This window comes from Panthera leo, chromosome C1 (genome assembly GCF_018350215.1).
Source record: "Panthera leo isolate Ple1 chromosome C1, P.leo_Ple1_pat1.1, whole genome shotgun sequence".
Lineage (NCBI taxonomy): Eukaryota > Metazoa > Chordata > Mammalia > Carnivora > Felidae > Panthera > Panthera leo.
Genome location: NC_056686.1, coordinates 215,162,251 through 215,179,416, shown reverse-complemented (window position 1 = coordinate 215,179,416; position 17,166 = coordinate 215,162,251). Strand labels below are relative to the sequence as shown.

General features: G+C 53.6%; 1 long non-coding RNA gene across 1 annotated transcript; it reads right to left on the bottom strand.

The window, feature by feature from the left end:
- Positions 1-249: 249 nt before the first annotated feature.
- Positions 250-6,514, bottom strand: LOC122226827. Its single transcript, XR_006205785.1, has 2 exons — positions 6,261-6,514; positions 250-609 (listed from the first exon to the last, which is right to left on the bottom strand). It is a non-coding gene; the product is annotated as an uncharacterized LOC122226827 (long non-coding RNA).
- Between the last annotated feature and the right edge of the window lie 10,652 nt (positions 6,515-17,166).

Genomic DNA, 17,166 nt, shown 5'->3' with positions numbered 1-17,166 from the left:
CCGGTGGAGACTCTTAAATACAGAGAACAAACCGAGGGTTGCTGAGGGGAGGGGAGGCGGTGGGGGGAAGGGCTAAATGGGGGATGGGCATGAAGGAGGGCACTTATTGGGATGAGCATTGGGTGCCATATGATGAATCACTGGGTTCTGCTCCTGAAACCAACACTACACTGTATGTGAACTAACTTGAATTTGAATGAATAAATTAAAATAATAAAAAATAATAAAAGCAAACCAAAAACAAAAAAAAAGCGACTCTGCTGGTTTTACTAATTTTTTGGAGGAGGGGGAGATACGATACGCAAAGTTGTAGAAGGTCATTCCTGCTGTAAACCTCATCTTCAGAAGCTGATTTTCCCCCAAAAGACCACATTTGGCTTGACAGATGCACGGGCACCGGCTAGATCTCTCTCCTGTCCTCGGAGCACACTTCTTCCCTTCCCTTGCCCACCACACACGTTTCCGCTGACTCCCGGGTGGCTTTGCAAAGAGGCGAAAGGTACAAGCCGGAAGCAGCAGCTTGGTCACATGCGCCTGGGGGCCCCCGTTATGCAACCTGAGCCGTTCCTTCATAGTTTCTTCACTTAGAGAGGAGGCCCGAGTGGCACCCTGGAAGTGAACAAACACAGAACAAATCAGAACGAAGTTGCACGTCATTAATTAAAGAGAACCGCCTCGCATCGACAGGCTGGACATTTGTAGATCAGCTTTGAAAGGCAAGAGCCAGGAAGAATGCGCACAGCTGTGTCCGCTCCGCGGGACCGACTTTCAAAAGCAATGGTGTTTCCACACTCGCCTTGCCCCTCGGGCTGCTGTGGCTCAGCGTGTCCACCGGCCGGCACTTGCCACGGGTCCCTCCCCGGGATGCTGAGCAGGACGGCCGGAGGGTCCCCGCCTGGGAGGGGGCTGGAGATGTATCCCAGGAGAGGGAGGGCGTGGTGGGGTGGAGACGGGTCCTTGGGGGGCCACTGGGGACACCAAGCTCTTCTTTCTAGTCCGTCTCTTTATTTTCCCTTTAAAGGAACTGAAAGCGAGAGCAGTAACATTCACGCGCTGCGGACATGACAATCAAGAATACTTGTTTATTTTTTAAACAGCTTTATGGAGACAGTCACATCCCATACAAGCCAGCCACTGAAAGCATACGATTCAGTGGCTTAGGGTGTATTACGTTATTTTGTACAATTATGGCAATCGCTACCTATCTATATATCATATGGTATAAAATTTTCCATCTGAACCATTTTGAGCACACCATTCAGCAGCATTAAGTACGCTGGGAGTGTCGTGTGACCATCATCACATCTTTCCCCAAACCTTTTTCAGCATCCTAAATTGAAACTCTCTACCCGTTGGCGGTAACTCCCCATGCCCCCTCCCCCCACCCCTGGTAACCTCAGACCTACTTCCTGTCTCCTTGAACTTGCCTATCCTAGATATTCCCTATAAATGGGCTCGCACCACAGGTGGCCCTGGGTGACGGGCTCCTTGCATTCAGCATCTGGTCTTTGAGCTTCCTCCACGATGCCCCAGGTCCTCTCCTTTTTATGGACGAGTAATATTCATGAGTGCATATATACCACATTTTGTCTATTGATTCATCTGTTAATGGAAGGAATATTTGTCTTAAGATATTATAGGGGCACCTGGGTGGCTCAGTCGGTTAAGCGGCCGACCCTTGATTTCAGCTCAGGTCATGATCTCCTGGTTCATGAGTTTGAGCCCCGCGTCGGGCTCTGCGCTGACAGTGTGGAGCCTGCTTGGGATTCTCTCTGTCTCTCTCTCTCTCTCTCTCTCTCTGCCCCTCCCCAATTCGCGCTGTCTCTGTCTCCTTCAAAATAAGTAAGTAACATTTAAAAATAAATTAATAAATAAAATGAGGAGCTGGCAGGACCCTGGAGGGTCCTCGGGGGCTCCCTTTCCCATCTCCCTGTGGCGGCCGGGCGTAGTCTGGGCTGCTTGGATCTGGATCGTCCTCGGTAAAGGGTCATCCTTCAGCTTCATAACCTCTGCTTTGCGTGCCGACTTCTGCTTTCGACAGGAGCCCACGTGATGGGAGTGTTGGGCCCACCCGATGTCCTTTCTGTAGCGCCTGGAACAGCACCTGGAACAACACCGGGTCCACAAGACACAGCCAGTGGCTATTTTAAAACAAGTCACCCTGGGTTTGATCTCGGTCCTCCACCTCTCTGCCACAGGGACACACTGAAAGTAAACTCCCAAGGAACAGCATGCCTACCAACAGACCCAGAAGCTCCATTGTCTGCTTCTTTATCCTGGTGATTTTATTCTACGATAACGTCCGGTCTGTCTTTTCTCTCTTCTCTCTGTGTCTGCTGTCCAGCCTAGGACGTTCCGAACCCATGATGAGAGAAGACACCCTTCTTTCTAGCTGCTCCGAAGAGCCTGGGGTCGCCTCGTGTCTCGTGTCCCTGTAGCATCCGCATTCAACCCTTGCCTGTGCCTCCGTCCACCGTGAGCCTCTCTTCCCATCCCCAGACCAGTGGTTTGAGAACAACTCCGGGAAGACCGAGCTCGCTACCTCTCCTTAACACCAGCCAGTGAGGTGACACCTGGGAGCTGAGGTCATCGGAGAAGCGTGCCCTCTTTCTCTCCTTGCCTTCTCATCTTTGCGTTCACCTTCTCAGGGGAATGGATGCCCACTGACCGTCCGTGCTCCCACCGCAATGAACATCGGTGTACACGTTGAGTGCTCAACTCTGGCTTCCGTGCCGTTAACGTTCCGCGAAATCCAAGCGCCACACTCTTCCTGTGTCCAAGAATTTCATCTAGAGATACTTCATATGCGCGGAAAATGTCTCCCAGACTCTAAGCCCTTAGGAACATCTCTTGTAGACAACCTAGCTAGAGGTTATCTTTTAAAAAAAAAATGGGACCGATACCTCGCAGAGTCCCTGGAAAGCTGACAACAAATCGAAGTATCCGGCATATTAGCGGCACCTGGATAAAGAGTTCTCATGCAAGTAGGATTTTGTTTGATGCTCTGAAAAGAACAATCCCTACAGTTGAGTAACACACGGCACCCTCACGGGCACTTTCTCCTGCGTCACTTTACTTAATCTCTGTAGCAACCGGGTGAGGCAGTCGCTCTACCGCCAGGAAGAATGCGGATCGCAAATCGTCGTGAGGTTACAGGTATTTCCACGTCAAGCAGGGTCTCTCAGTACAATCTTAAATCCTTCAAGGTGGTGCTTTCTCTTTTCCCAGACATCGTGGATGGCAAAGCCCGAATGAGCCTTTCTAGATACGGGGGACGTGGGGGAGAACTTAGTCATAGACCTACAGCATAGATTTACACAGCTTAGCTTTTCTCGAGAGAAAACAAGAAAATCTATTTGCTCACATGGCATTCGTTCACAGTTTGGATTCCTGGCGGAGTATTTTAGGACATACGAGGAAGATACATCTTTTTCGTCAAGAGTCTGCAACAGATATAGAGGGTAATTTTCTAGCAGCCTCTGGAAAAGGCTGGAGGTGGATGGACTTTCCTAGAGTAAGCGCCGGGCAGGCTGCAGCCAGGGTGACGAGGCCTCGTATCTCTTCTCCGTGGAGAAATCTGGAAACCAAGCCAAACTCTTGGTGATTTCTTTCCTCTGATGACCTTCAGGTTGAAACGTGGATGTGTGATCCTTTCTTTGCCACAACACAGGAGTACACGGAGCAAGGCTTGTCAGAGGTGACCTCACTGCCTGTGCACAAAGGAAATGACCCAACATGGAGTCGGCTCAAAGCACCTCAGAACATTCTGGAATCCTTTGACAGGATGCAAACCCCTACTAGCGAAGTGAGCTCAAGGCTCTGAGTCCATTGCTTACAGATACTTCTTAAGCTCGCAGGGCTCAGCTCGTTGGCCTCAAAGCCGAACACTGACAATCTTAGGTCAGGGACCATTTCTTCGAGATGAACAGCAGCGGCGTCCTCCCTGAAAGTCACTTCTGAGCAGGTGCGTGTCCACTGCTGGCCCTTGAAAACAGAGACGAGAGGGACGGAGCTTCATGCTGGCTTCACTTCCTTGCCGTTCTCAAAGCGTACACAGGGGGTCTCAAGTACACAGAGAGTCCAGAAAGACAACAACACAGCCTTCACTCTACACGGGGGGCTGTTTTCCCCACACCTACATCGTGGGCAGCTGGGGGGGTGGCGCTTCTCCCTGGTGGGTTCCGGTCCTGTGACCCCTGGAGGCTCACACGGCCAGCCCTCTGGGGCCCAGGAAGGGAGAACAGACTTTGTGTTAGACGCTCGCTCCTCTCCCCACGACCTCCACCAAGAGTCTCTTCCGCATCTTATCTCCCCTCCTCCTAAACATTGTTCTGGTCCTTCCTTCCTTTCCCTTCAGGTCCCCACGTGCTACAGCTTGTTGAACTTGTTCAAACTGCAAGATCTCCTCTAGGAGATGATGTCTGTTCCTACAAGCACCAGCTAAAAGTTTAAACCACATTTCTACAAAGTAGCTTGCAATCCTCTGGTGGGAGGGAAACAGAGCTTGGATCCAGAGACTGTGGACAATTTAGCTCTGATTTTTTGGGGGGCACATGGATGGGTTGCTGGACAAAGTCCCTAAAACTGGACCTGGGCCCTTTCTCCCTTTTGCATCCATCCACACACATGTCCTGAGAAGCCTGAGTCGTACCGGGACTAGGGGATGATTCACCACTTCGACTGCCGTGTCACCCCAGTGACTTACGAACCACTAACCCTAAACTTTTAGCAAGTAAATCCCCTTCTCTATATTTTCACTCAGAGATGCTGTATCTCAGGATTCGTTTTCACAGAGAAGTGGACGTGTCCAGAACTCCAGCCCCCTCCCTGCATCGATTTCCAGACGTTAAACCAACCTTGCATTCCTGAGATAGAGCTCACTTGGTCATGCTGAATAATCCTTTCTGTGGACTGCTGAACTTGACTTGCTGGTATTTCGTTGAGAGTTTCTGTATCTGCATTCATGAGGAAGGTTGGCCTGTAGGGTCTTTCCTCCTTCTTGCGATGTTTTCAGCTGGTTTGGGCATCACAGTAACACTGTCCTTGCAGACCGAGTTGGGGTCTGCTTCGACTCTCTTGCTCCCCACAGCCAATTTAATTTAGTAGCTACAGTAATTGTGTTAAATATAAACCGAGCCACACCATGTTCTGACCTTCCTCTCCGATGGCTGCCCATCGCACTCACCATCCACATCGGAGCCTGGGCCTCCGATGCCCAGCTGCCTGAGCCTTGACCTTGCCTCCTGCCACCCGCTCCCTTGCTCCCTTAACTGCAGCCACACTCGTCTTTTTGAGGTTCTTCTAATCCACCAGGCTGCCATCTTCCTCAGGCCGTAATCAGCTTTATTTTCTCTGCCTGGCCTGCCATGAAGGTGCTTTGCCAGCACGTGGGTCTCTGGCCCGACCTCACTTTCTCAAAGGCCTTCTCTGAGGGTCTCACCTAGCACAACCTCCTCAATCCCGTGGTCTCTGTCTGCCCCATTACTCTGTTGAATTTTTTTTAAGCGCTGTGATCAGTCAGTTAAGCGTCCCACTTTGGCTCAGGTCACGATCGCACGATCCACGAGTTCGAGCCCCGCGTCGGGCTCTGTGCCGACAGCTCGGAGCCTGGAGCCCGCTTCGGATTCTGTGTCTCCCTCTCTCTCTGCCCTTCCCTTGTTCATGCGCGCTCTCTCTCTCTCTCTCTGTCAAAAATAAATAAACACTAAAAAAATTTAAAACATACAGTGGTGCTTACAAAATTTCAATGACATGGAAAGAAGTGCATAATATTATGTGAGAACAAATCAGGTTACTCTATACACAGTTTAGCCTAATTATATTTTGTATCGTAAATATATGTTTATACCACAAACTGTAAACATAAAAGGCACAACCCCAAATCTTAACAGTGATGGTCTCTGGGTGGTACATTAAGGGCAGTTTCAATGCTTCCTTTTCTACAATTTCATATGTTGCACGTTTTCTCTGGTTCGCATGCATTACTTTAATCATAATATTGTAAATGTTATCACTGTTATAGAAACAAACGTGGTGTAGCTAACCGATAATCATTTTGAAGAAGAATGTTTCAGCGGGAAGACCTACTCTCTCTCCTAAGCTGAAGTGTTCCCTTTAGTAATGTTTCGAGTAGAAATTTCTAAGTGGTTCTGAATGTACGGGGGGGTTAATGGTTTCCTCTGTGCTTTGCCCTGCTTGACTGAGAGAGGAGGTCCGGGCGGTGGCTTGGGGTTTTGTTTTTGTAATGCTGCCTGACTCACGTCAACGCCCATGGTCGGCTTGGTCCTTCTCTCCTTCAGACTCTCGCTCCTGAAGATGAAACCGCGTCCACGTATCTCTCGGTCCCTCGAGAAGGTACGCTGTACTCCGTGCCCCCCTCCACGCTAACGATGCCGGGAACGCAGAGCACGAAACCACCGTCGCTGGCCTTGCTCTGTGGCTGAGCTGCTCACGGCAGAGACGGCAAACGGCACTGCCATCTGACCCCAGAGCCTTGGGAGCCCTCCGACGCACGAGCCTGAACTTCACTTGCAGCAAAAATCTTTGTGATGCCACAGTGCCATCCGGACGACCCTACCCGCTCTTCGCGGAAGGAGAGCGCCGTGCCAGTACAGGGCTGGAGATGAAAGAACAATCAAGAAGGCTCTGCAGCCTGCGCACTCGCTCTCCCCTACGTCTCTCTCTTCCCTCCCCCAATGCGTATGATGAATCCTTCTGAGTCCAATCCGGCTCTTTCTCTCCCCGTGTCCAGTGCCAGCGGGTGCCATGGAAACAGCTGCCCCAGGGGTCAGGGAGGCCGGCTGGAGCCTCCGCTGTGGGAAACGACTCATTTCTCAAGAAGTTGCTGTGCTCTCTTCCGTGTCAAGACCTCACGTCTGCACCGGGGCCGACCCGCTCCGTGGGATTGCCCGGATGTCTGAAGACCACCTCTGTGCGGTGAAGCATAGCAACCTGTCTACGCTCTTTGGAAGGCACGAGAACATCCAAAGATGTCTACTTCAGACACGAGCCAAGCCTGAGCTCCTCCTCCTGGGCCGGGCTGTCAGCAGAGGCTGAGGGGTCTAGTAGGATCTCGGAGGCTGTGTGTGCCTGTTCTCCCTCGCCTCCCTGGAATGTTGTCTTGCATAACGGTTACCAGGCCGCTGGAATTCCTGAAGAGTCTCAAGGATTCCAGAAAGCAGCCAAGCGACCGGGCAGGCGGAACGCATTCCAGACGTGAGCGAGTTCCGAAAAACCAGGGAGCCACTCAGAGAGCGAATCCCAGAGGGAAGAGGGGATCTTATTACACGTTTTTTTCTCCAACTCTCTCTTTCTTTTGACCGTATCCCTAAACCAGCCAAGATGTTTTCTCTTCAATGAACAAAATAGGCTGATGTTAATAAGAAGCACTAATATTTAGCCCTTTTTACACCGGAGGCTGTGCTAGATGCTTTGGTGTCCCCGTCTTGCCCAGAGGAAGAGTTGAGGAACTCCACTGGATGTAAAGAGCCCACATGACTGCCCCCCACACCCGGCCCCCAGAGCTCCTCCCCCGTCCTAGCCCCTGGTCTCCTGGGTCATCGGACACATCGGCCGCCCCTCCTGGGGTCTGTGCACCTGAGCTGTCTCTACCTGGATGGCACCTCCCACACCCTCCATGCAGGCTTCCTCAGGGATGCCTACGCATTACAGAGTCCCCTCCCACCCCACGGTCGCCTTTGCCACCAGCCCTACCTGGAGGTTCGCTGTGGCCTCTGTCGCCGCGTGACCCTCTAGCACGGTTGCACCCTTGGCTTGTTTTTGCCCGGTACCGTGGACGCCCAGGGAGGGCGAAAGCTCATTTTCCTTGGGCTGCATCCCCGTGCTGGGAACCGTGCCCGTCCAGGGACGACACACGGCTGGTCAGCATCCCTCGGCCTCAGAGAAACGCAGATCCCAGCACAGTGAGATGCCACCTCCCCCCTCAGAAGATGGCTCTGCCATCGGAACAACAGGCGGTGAGCGTGGGCGAGGGCGTGGAGACACGGGAACCCTGTGCGAGGCTGGTGGCCATTCTGGGGTCCGGCATGGCAGAGCCTCAGAAGGTTAACAGTCCAACCGCCATACGACCCAGCAATCCCCCTTCCGGGCATACATTCGCAAGGGTTCCAGGAAGGGCCTCGAAGAGATATTCGCACACCAGTCTTCACGGCTGCAGTATCCACGAGAACCACGAGGTAGAAGCGGCCCAAATACCCGTCGACAGATGAATGGCTGGCGGAATGTGTTCGGTGCGCACAAGGGAGTATTATTCAGCCTTCAAGAGAACGGAAGTGCTGTCACACGTTACCGCGTGGATGAAGCTTGAGGACCTTGGGCCAAGTCACGGAGAGACGAGTGCTGTATGATCCCGTTGCGTGGGGCACCGAGGTAGTCAGAGGTCACCCCCAGCTCGGATTCTCAGAGTGATGCGGGGACCACGCGGACGGCTGCCCGGCCTCCTGGGCCTGGGCGCTGTCTCTGACGCCCACCGGTCGGCAAGCTGCCCGCCAGGTGGTCCTTCGTGGCACTTCCAGGGAGAGCCAGCCACGGTCCCACGCGCCTGTTCCGGGAGGACCCCGGCCCCAGGACCTCTGCCCCGGGGAGCTGGCGGTCAGGTCAGCACAGCGCGGGAGCACGTCTATAATCAGCTTCCTTACGAAGCGGAAATGTGCAGGAGAAGGCTCAGCAGTTGCAGGTGGGAATGAATCTTGGGGGCTTGGAGGTACAGCCCCGGGTGGAAGACAGCAAGGTCACTCGATGCCTCTCGGAGCTGCTTCCAGAGGCTTCCGAAGACAGCCTCCGAAATGCAGGGCCGCAGCTACCCCGGGCAGAACCACGGAGGGTGACCGCCGGCCCGCCCCGGGGGAGGCAGAGCATCGAGGCCTCAGGGGGCCCAGAGCACTCCCAAATGTGGGTGGCCACGCGGTGAAAGCAGGCACCTTCTCAGGGGCCCTGCAGGTGTCCGCGGAGGCTCCTGCTAATTTGCCCCACGAAGGCTGGCTTCTCCCGCCACTTGGAAGGAGCCTAGATCGGGGGTCCAAGGTGTCTTTGTTCCGAAAACATTCTATGAGCAGAATGTCAGGACCTCAGGGGTGCCGTCGGGGAGGCCCAGCTAAGGCTCCTTGCAGGCAGTTCAGGGCTGGGGACCGTGTCCCAAAGCATTTCACAGATCGGCCTGTGGGGCCATGGACGACCGCGTGAGTGCACGTGGTTAAACCCACAAGCGCTCAGCCCGCAAGCTGGCGGAACACGGGAGCCGAGGGTCCGCTCAGGTCCGCCTGATGGCGAGTTCTGTATCAGCCCCACCTGGAACTGTATAGAGCCGCAAATCCTCAGGCCCCGCTCCACACGTACTGAGTCAGGAACTCTCCGGTGGAGCCTGAGGCCCTTTTTAATGGACCAGTCCCCCAGGGGTTTCTGACGTGCTGTAAAGTGAGGGCCGCTGCTTTGTCTGGGACTGACTCCCATCATCAGACTGGCGCTTGGACGAGCTGGCCGGGGAGGGAGCGGACTGGGGGGCCGCACGGTCTTGCCCTGATAAAGGACACGAAATCCTGCAGCCTCGTGGCTCCCGGGGTGCCCAGCAGCGTTCAAAGCTCACCTTGGCCTTCTTTTCCATGCCATTGTGCTGGTTCCTCACTCTTCCTTTATGGAGGTGTGTGGGCCATAGTCTCTGACACTGACCTCATGCCTGGGCCAGGCTCAAGAGCTTTCCAGAGGCCAGGGAGGGGAGGGGCAAAGGCACTCTCGGCACCCGTGGTCTCGCTCGGGCCTCCCAGTCGCCCCATGCGAGAGAGACGTTTATCATCCAGGGCAGGTGTCAATCCTGGGTGCATGTGGAATCTCCGGGGGAGTTTTAAACATCCTGAGGACGCAGGTCCCACGCGCTCTCTTAATAGGTCTGGGGGGGGGACCGGGCATCGGAATTCTCAAAGCCACCCCCCGGGGATTCTGATGGGCATCCCGAGTTACCAACCACCGTCTGGGCGCCTGAAGTCTAGGACTTTTGCTCTAGCAGGTCTGGGCCCTGGACGGGCAGCCTCGGGGCCGCCAAGGGACTTGTGAGAAATGCACTCCGTGGCCCGGTCTCAGCCCCACCCCCACCGAGTGAGCCCCTTCCTTCCAGGGGAGCTGTGCGCAGGCTGAAGTTTCGGGAGACCGGCACGCTGCCCCCTAAAACGTGGCTGCGTTTCCGAATCCGCTGGGGGCTTAAAGCACAGTCTGATGCCCGGGCTCCTCCTGGACCGTTAAATCCGACTGCGGTGGTTTCTGATACTACAGACACCTCTGGGCCAGGACACTTTTTCCCAAACTTGGGGCAGGGCCAGCTACATTATTTGTGGGGCCCCTCGTTATTAGGGGGGAAAGTGGTGTTGCAGGTACTGAGGTATAAATTGTTTTCCTTTCTTCTGCAGTCTCTCTCTTGGTTTGTCATGGTGTTTCTTATCTGCCATTTAATGTGACAGTCCCTGGGGCATTAGGGATCCTGGCAGGGCAAGTGCAGACTCCCACGGGCACCCTGTGTCCTCCCCGCACCCCAAGGGAAGCGTCGTTCTGGTGTTTCCCGGCTGCCGGCCGCCTGCACAGGCTCCGGGCCTCTGCCGGAAGCAAGGACTCTTGCCTTCTTCCCTTCCCCAGGACCGCTGCCCCAGCCCACGGTGGACGGGCACCTCCACAGGGGGCAGCCTCCGTCTGGGAGAACATTCCGTACCCGGAACAGAGGCCTCTCCACCAAGTCACCTGCTTGCCGTGATGTGGCCTGCCGATCTGGGACAGAGGTGGCCTCTGTCCCATCATGCTCTGTCCTGAGACGCTGCTGGGCACGCATGTGACCCTGACCCCAGTGTGGTCGTGCCCAGACCCCCACCGGGGGTAGAGGGTGGCCCAAGAGCAAAGTCCTTCCCCCGCCAATGCAACTGAAACACTGATGGTTCTGTCCCAGGCAGATGGCAGCCTTGGTTTGGGACACCCAGACCTGGGGCACCCGGGACAGTGAGCTGGGGGCCACAACCCACTCTGGGGGAGCAGGGAAATAATGGGGCCACGCCCCCTTATCCCATCCAACTTTACTTATAAAACACAAGTTCAAAGAAAAAATGATTAAAAAGTCTAAGACAGCAGCCTGGAGAACTAAACCCTAAGCGTAGGCCCTTCTGAAGGGGGGCCTGGTGCCACTGTGCTGATCACACATCCACGAAGCCCGTCCTGCGTGGGAGTCATAAAAAGCTCTTGAAGGTTATTTTCCCAAACTTACAGATTTTTCAGACCACCCAGACCTGAACAGAATCTCCACGGTAGGGGCCTGGATGTTCGTAATAATTCTTTGTTTTCCTTTTTATTTATATTCAAGTTAGATAACACACAGTACAGTCTTGGCTTCAGGAGCAGAACCCAGTGATTCATCATACGACACCGATGCTCATCCCAGCAAGTGCCCTCCCCAATGCCCATCACCCATTTTTCCTGCCCCCTTAACACCTCACCCCCATCAACCCTCAGTTTGTCCTCGGTGTTTAAGAGTCTCTTATGGTTTGCCTCCCTCTCTGTGTTCATCTGATTTTTCCTTCCCTTCCCCTACGTTCATCTGTTGAGTTTCTCAAATTCCACATGTGAGTGAAATCATGTGATCTTTCTCTTTTTCTGACTTACTTACTTTTCTTAGCATAATACCCTCCAGTTCCAGCCACATTGTGGCAAATGGCAAGATTTCATTCTTTTTGATTGCCGAGTGATACTCCATTGTATCTATATACCACATCTTCTTTATCCATTCATCAGTCGATGGATATTTGAGCTCGTTCCATAGTTTGGCTATTGTCAATAGCGCTGTTACAAACACTGGGGTGCATGTGCCCCCTTCGAATCACCACTTTTCTATCCTTTGGCTAAATACCCAGTAGTGCAATAGCTGGGTTGTAGGGTAGTTCTATTTTTAATTTTTTGAGGACCCTCCAGACTGTTTTCCAGAGCGGCTGCACCAGCTTGCATTCCCACCAGCAGTGCAAAAGGGATCCTCTTTCTCTGCATCCTCGCCAACATCTGTCGTTGCCTGAGTTGTTCATGTTGGCCATCCTGACAGGTGTGAGGTGGTATCTCATCGTGGTTTTGATTTGTATTTCCGTGATGATGAGCGATATTGAGGACCTTTTCATGTGTCTGTTGGCCATCTGGATGCCTTCTTTGGAAAAGTGTCTATTCATGTCTTCTGCCCACTTCTTCACTGGATTGTTTTTTTTTTCGGGGGGCGGGGTGTTGAGTTTGAAGTTCTTTATAGATTTTGGATATTAACCCTTTATCCGATATGTCATTTGCAAGGACCTTCTCTCATCCCGATGGTTGCCTTTCAGTTCTGTTGATTGTTTCCTTTGCTGTGCAGAAGCTTTTTATCTTGATGAGGTCCCAGTAGTTCATTTTTGCTCTTACTTCCTTTGCCTCTGAAGACATGTCAATTCTTATGACAGGGTGTATTTGGGAAGCACGGCCCGCACACTTGCTGAGGGTATAGCATGAAATACCTCCTACTGCCCTTGGCCTCTACAGTCTGATTAAAACATGGACAGGCATGTGGCACAAGGTCAGGTAACCTATCGTCCGGCCCCCGCCCTACAATGTAGCTTCACACCAAAAGGACCAAACAGGGGAAATGGTGGTTCCCAGTCCAACAGCGTGTTTTTCCAGGAATGCCGATGGAATAGAGAAAGACACACAGAGAAATTAGCTGAGTCATGTTGATGATATAGGGATGGGGCTTACCCCCTTCTGAGGACACCTCCCCAGTGTTCTTGGCTGGCCAGTTGTTCAGCTGGAGGTCCCTTAGAGTTATTCCTCAGTGCCTACCACAATCCAGTCTCTTTGCAAAATGGCCCCATGTTCAAGATCCTTGCCATTCTTCAAAGGCTCTCCTTACCTCTTCTGGGGTGAGCTAAATGAGGCTCTGTTTTGCAACCAGAAGGGGATCATTCCCCTTTGACAGACGAGAAACCTGAGGTTCAGATCGGTTAAGTAATGCGCCCGACATCCTAAATGCAGACCGATGCCCAAACTCAGCATCATCTAGACAGCAACATCGGGAATGCTGGTCTTTGGTGGGAACACAGAAGGAGAGGCCAAGCTGAACTGTCTTGGTGAATTGAGTTCCGGACCTGAGGCCAGGAAGCGGATCACTACCCTCGCTCCACCACCAGCCTGGCGGGACTTGGGGAAGGGGCGCAGGACGGAGACTCCTCTGCAGCCCCGTCCTGGCTGCCGTCCCTGCCCTGATGCCTCAGCCCGAGGGCCACTGGAGAGGCCTTACAAGTAACCTGAGCCAAGGACAGCACAGCCTCACCCGAACTGCGGAGAAGGGGTCTGCTTGTTCTTCTGCAATGATCAAAAGAGGGACAGGACAGCCCGCAGGCTGGGACCGCAGGGGGCGCCCAGGCACCGGCGCCCCAGGGGAGCCAGCATCTCGTCTCGGATGGGTCCCTCCCCTCACCGCTCCCATTTTAATGGCTCTTTGTGGTTAATGCACACAGATGCCCAGGATCTTTCCAGAATGATTCATTCCCTGCAACGTTCCCCCTGGGGTTTGGCAGGAGTTACCCGGTTTGACTTTTAATAACATCCTTAGCAGTAAATGCTGTTGACCAGGCTTCACTCCATACGGGTGGGAGATGATTAGTGGGATTTCTGACATGAAAGCCCGAGGGCTTAGGAGACGGCTTCTATCAACCGCCAATCGCTCGAGTATCCTGCCCCCTTCGGGAGAGCAGGTTTGCACGGAAGCGAAACTTGCCTTCCTTCCTTCCCACCTGTCATGTCTGCGGGGTGTTCGCTTGCCTTAATGGCACCTCCCAGGGGGTCGGGCATTTGCTGCTAACTCTCCTCCTTGACCCAACCTGTCGTGGGAGACAGATACTGTGGAATGTTGCAGAAGTTCGCTTTCGTTCCAACAGGCTACCAGGGGGTAACCTTTAAAAGATCCAGCGTCCTTGGGAAAATAGAGACGCCCACTAAGGCCCCGAGGCCTTGAGAATTTGCCTTAAGAGGCCTCGGGGGATGAAGGGAAAATACCGTTCTTGGCCTAAGTGTCGGATTTCTAGGACAGAGGTAAAAGGATATGAGTAGGCGGGGGACTGCTCACCGCCTTTTTCATTTCCATTTCTGCCTGCTCCAGGGAGTTCCCTGCTGAGGAGCAGGCCGTGATTTGGTGGCAAGGAGTGGCCTAACTTGGCCTTGCCCACGGGGGGGTGGGGGGAGGCCGACGGCGCTCCTGCCTTGAGCCCGTCGCGTCAAGGACTTCCTTCCGAAGCACGAGCAGTAAGCAGGCGGATGAGGCGGCCTCACTCTTCCTTCAGGCGCCACACACAAGCCTCCACATAAAAGACAGAGGGTCTGTGAGCCGTGGGGCCTCCGTGCTCTGAGGGACACAAATATCCAGGGAACAGGGGCGATGTAAGATAGTAGCCCAGCCGAGAACCGCCCCTTCCATGGCCCATTTCCTGGGGTCTGGCCTACGGGAGCAAGCCTACCAGTACGAGGTGGCCTTTGCAAGGGGACTGAGGGCCAACCTGGGAAAAGGCTCACCCTGTGCCCTCTGCCAGGGCCCAGACCAGCCTCCGTTGGCCGGGCAAAATGGGTGGGCTTCCCTCCAGGTACCTGTGGGTGGAGGGGGCCCAAAGAGCCAGTGGGAAGGGGCTTCCTTGCAAAGGGGAAGGAGCCAGGCAGGATGGGTTGGACCAGACAGCCAAATCTGGCTGGTCCGGAGGGGCGGGGATTCTGAGGACCGCGTCCTTGGCTTCAACAGTATAAGCGCATTGTGTCACAATCTGTAGTCTAGGAGTCCAAAGTCGCAGCATTGACGGGGTTGGTTCCTCCCACGGGTTGTGAGGCAGAAGCCACTCCAGGCCTCCCTCCCTCCTCGACTTGTGGGTGGCTGTCCTCTCCCCGTGTCTTCACACCGTCTTCCCTCTGCATGTACGTCTCTGGGTCCAAAGTTCCTTCATTGATAAGGACACTGGTCATATTGGATCAGGAGCCCACCTTACTCCAGGACGACCTCAACTTAACTAATTACCTTCGCAATGACCCTGTTTGCAAATAAGGTGCCATTCTGAAGTCCTGGGGGTTAAGACTTCAATATAAGCAGCTTGTGACACCCTGGGACCCTGGCACGGGATAGCATGGCCTCACTCCTCACTGGAAGAGGATCCCTATCACGCTGCTCCCGGCTGCAAAGCATCCAGCATCCCAGGAGTTCAGGTAACCCTCAGGGAGACCTCCGCACCCTGTGAAACTCCAGCAAGGAACTAGAAGCACCTGCCATGTCCTCCAAGTGGCTCTGGCTGGTCCTGAGCCGTGGCGGGGAACTTGGTGCCGGGAATGCAGGTAAAGCAGGGTGGGAGCAGGACCACACCTACCACGTCCCTCGGTCTGGAAGCTGGTGTGTTTTGTGCGTACTTGGGGCTCCCAGGGAGGCCTGCCAGGTGGAGAGATCTCTGTGTAAGCACAAAGGAGCCAACAAGCCGGCACTGACGGCACATGCCTCCCTGTCTTACCGATTGGCAGGACAGCGACGGGTGTGTTCTATCCCCATCCATCTTTGTAACCCTGGAAACTAGCACAGCATCAATGCTCGATACATACGTGGAGAATGAATGGGTGAACAAGAGAGACGAGGCATTTCGGACCGCTTGAAGGAAAGTCAATTCATCAATTAATCACTCCATTAGAAACTGTCTACCCATAGCTGTGCTGGGGGCCATGAAGAGAACCCAGGACTCGATCTCATGGCCCATCAACTCAGTCATTGGCTCAGCAAAGAGTTTATGGAGTGCCTTTTCTGGGCCAAGAGCTCCGCGAATCCTCGCGTCACGAAGACGGCGCTCAGATCAGCCGTCCTGAAAAACAGACGTAAGTGGAATCAGGGGTCAAGGGTCACACCGAACTATGCGGTCCCGGTGGCCAGGCCGCGTCAGAGTTTAGCAAAGGAGAAATGGAGGCGATGACTGAAACCCACCAAGTCTTCAGGAGAGGAGGGCTCCGTGTTCGGCACAGTGCAAGGCAGAGTGAGGGTTGGGGACATGGGAAGCGGACGGGAGTCACACAGGATGTAAGATGGGGTGACGAGGTCAGAGAGGAGGCCACGTTTATGCTTTCCTGGGAACAAGCGTTGGAAAATCCTGGGAAATGGGAGATGAGTCGAGAGCATTTGATCCTACAGATCGAGGCTGGACAAAGCTTTCCCACCAAGGACAAGACAGTAAGCGTTTCAGGCTTTGTGGGCCACCTGTGGTCCCTGGTGCAACTCTCCACTCCGTGGTTGCGGTGTGAAAAGAGCCATAGAAACATATAAAGGAGTGAGGGTGGCTGTGTTCCAATAACACTTTATTTATAGATGTTGAAACTTGATTTCATATAATCCTCACTCCGTGAAATACTTTCTTCTTTTGTTTTCTTTTCCAGCTGTTCTGGTCTGTTGGGGCTGCTCTAACAGAATGCCATCGGGTCGGGGTGGCTGACAGTAACAGTCTATGTCTCATTGTTCCGAAGGCCGGGAAGTCCAAGATCAAGGCACCTGCGCGTTCCGTATCTGGTGAGACCCCGCTCCCTGGTTCATCAGTGGCTGTCTTCTCCCTGTGCCCTCATGCGGCCCTCTGGGCTCTCCATTCTTCTTTCTCTCAGTCTCGTTTAGACAGTCATTGACACAGAACTTGGTGTTCGTCTCGGGGTAAGCAACGTAACAATTTGACATACGTGTGTATTGCAAAGTGGTGGCCACAAGAAGCTTCGCTAACATCCATCCCTTCACGTGGTTACAATGTTTTGTTCTTGCGCTGAGAACTTTGGAGACCCAAGCTCTTGGCAACTTTCGGACCTACAGCACAAAAGTGCTAACCAGGGTCACCGTGCCGCATTGCGTCCCCAGGGGTCATTTATCTTATAGCTGGAATTTCTTCTCTTTTGATCACCTTCCCCCATCTGCTGCCTCTGGTGACCACTCTTCTAGCCTGTTTCTATCAGTTGGGGTTTTTCTTTTTAGACTCCACATATACGTGAGATCAGATGCTGTTTGTCCTTCTCTGTCTGACTTATCTCACTCAATGCGACGCCCTCCAGGTCCGTCCGTAATGTCACTAATGGCACGATTGCCTTCGTTATGACTGCGTAATATTCCATTGTGTGGGG